Source organism: Dipodomys merriami, unplaced genomic scaffold (genome assembly GCF_024711535.1).
Source record: "Dipodomys merriami isolate MVZ:Mamm:240054 unplaced genomic scaffold, mDipMer1.0.p SCAF_1680, whole genome shotgun sequence".
Lineage (NCBI taxonomy): Eukaryota > Metazoa > Chordata > Mammalia > Rodentia > Heteromyidae > Dipodomys > Dipodomys merriami.
This window is the reverse complement of record NW_027203027.1, coordinates 1-2,722: the sequence shown is the minus strand read 5'-3', so window position 1 is coordinate 2,722 and position 2,722 is coordinate 1. Positions and strand designations below refer to the sequence as shown.

The 2,722-nt window shown below is 34.8% G+C and overlaps 1 pseudogene; it reads right to left on the bottom strand.

The window, feature by feature from the left end:
* Window positions 1–236: 236 nt before the first annotated feature.
* LOC138828918 (U6 spliceosomal RNA) lies at window positions 237–333 on the bottom strand (annotated as a pseudogene).
* Window positions 334–2,722: the final 2,389 nt, after the last annotated feature.

Below are 2,722 nucleotides of genomic sequence, written 5' to 3'. Positions count from 1 at the left end.
ATTTCTTTTTTTCCTAGGTCCTTATATTATTTTATTTCTTTGGGATAAAATTACAATGTTATCTAATTTCAAGTTTTGTAAAGGTTATGCTATGTAAAGGCCTTTCTAAGGTGAAGAATTAATACACTGATTTCAATCTAACCTTTAATTCTATAAATTACATGTATTGTTACACTTGTTTTTTTTGTAATTTACTTTTTAATAACTGTTTTTCATTTCTTGCATCAGAAGAATGAAAAAATATGGAATATTTCACAAATTTTCATATCATCTTTGTGCATGTGCCATGTTAATCTCTGTATTGAAATTTGGGTAGACCTGCTTCTGAAGCATGTACTACCCTCTAAATTTAAGTACTTAATGATGCAATCTTTATACAGGCATCTATCCATGGTTCCCTATTTGTAACAAGGAACCCTTATTGTTCCTAAAAATGCTATTGATCTTATTTCTCTAAAATTCTGTGTATATTGGAAAAAACATATCGTTTGGTCGATTACTCACATTTACAATTTTTTGTCAATGTCTATTTTGTCATTTTCATTTTAAATTTAATCATACTTTGAAACCTTTTCAGCTAAGTCCAAAGGTGTTGGCTTTTCAAATACTTATTTATCAACTCAGTTAGCTTTGTAGAGCTAATGGATTCAAAGTAAGACTTGCTTAAGAGCTACTTCTAAACTTCTGCAGCTTAAAATTTCCCAAATGAGGTCTTGCTGGGACAAATGTCTACCTGAACCTTTACCCTTCTTCCATGTAGGAATAGACCAACCAGAATATCTTACCCTGACAGCATAGATTGTCTTACTGGAACAAAACTAATCTTAGTTACAAGGAATCATAGAGAGATGAACAGTTCAGACAGAAATTTTCAGAATGGAAGATATTTTATCAAAATATAAGTGTTTATTATACTTATCATTTCAAAAGTAGCTAAAGCCAAGAAGGTGAAAAAATTGTTCATATGCATGATTACCTACTGTTCTAGCCTGTGCATCATCCAATCTGGCAGGAATTTACACTACTGATTTTCTATCACCAAATATTTCCATAGCTCCTGAAGAAGGCCATATGTTTCTCCTTGATATTAGGCCTGAAATTGGTAATGTTTTAATCATAGTGTTTCTTCTTGCCTCTAGGCTGTAAATCTACAAATGGTAAAGCTTTAAGTCTAACTCTACCAAAAACTGAGGTAGAGATAATGGAATAATACTTTAAAACAGAGTTGCTGGGGCTGGGAAGGTGGCTCAGTGGTAGAGCACTTGGTTTGCATGCTTGAGGCCCTGGGTTGGATTCCTCAGCACCACATAAGAAAAAAGCCGGAAGTGGCGCTGTGGCTCAAGTGGTAGAGTGCTAGCCTTGAGCTTAAGAGCTGAGGGACAGCACCCAGGCCCAGAATTCAGGCCCCACGACCGGACCCAAAAAACCCCCCCAAAACAGAGTTGCTTTTGATTCCCTAACCACAACACAATAATGCAAAACAATTTTTATTTTATATGTACTTATATATTTTATATTTATATGTGCTGATTTTAAATTTTACACAGTGAATCTTTCTAGAAAATAATTGAAGACTCATCTCAATTTCTCATTTCCTACATTATTTCTGGACCCCAATTCCTTACAAGAATTAGCAGAAATCAATTGTGAAATGCAAGGCAACTTAAAATGAAAGATGAGATCACAAAATCTGAGAGAAAGTACTGTAATTCAAACTTTCAATTTACTAATGACCAGCCCATATGAGTGAACAAAATCACAAATGAACAAGATTATTTTTAGTACCCCTCTCCTAATGATTAATGAAAGATTTCAGTGCAGCCAAAAAAATAGTTTCTGTAGGGCTGGGAAGGTGGCTCAGTGGTAGAGCACTTGCCTTGCATGCCTGAGGCCCTGGGTTCGATTCCTCAGCACCACATAAGCAAAAAGAAAAAAAGCCGGAAGTGGGGCTGTGGCTCAAATGATAGAGCTCTAGCCTTGAGCTGAAGAGCTGAGGGACAGTGCCCAGGCCCAAAGATCAGTCCCCACGACTGGACTCCCCCCAAAAAATAGTTTCTGTAATGATAGATCCATAATTGGTCTACCAAGGCTAGGAATACTTGATTTAGAGGTCAAATATCATTTAGAAAAACATTAACTGTGAAGATCCTTAGTGCTTCAATACACGGGTATTTCAGTAAACTAGGTTCTGTAGTATAAAAAATGTTGTCATTCTCAAACCAATGATAACATACATTTAATCTCCTGGAAGTATATTCATTTTCAACTAAACTATTTAAAATCACATTTGCCAAAATAACCCTTGACAAGTAGATGATAGTGACATTACAATGTTTTCAAGTGTAGGGAGCAAGTTACAAGAGTTGATTTACGTACCCAGCACTAATACCAAACAAGTTAAACCATTCTTTAAAGTGTAGAAATAGTACCCCTCACAATTTGTGTTGTTTAGTGGGTGCCTTCCAGAAATGTGTTAAATAGATCAGCCTCCCATATTTCAAACCCAAATATTAGCTAACAAAGTAAATTTCATCAAATAAGAAGGTACATTTTAAAAAGTCACTAATAACTGCCCTATCATGTGTTGTTTTATGTTTTCCCAATCTGTCTAACATAGTAAGAAATATGATTTTAAATCTTGAATATGGGTACTGATGAGAGATGTGACAAACATAAAATCTGTCTTCTATTTCTGTCATATTCCTCTAAGAAGTAAATTTTA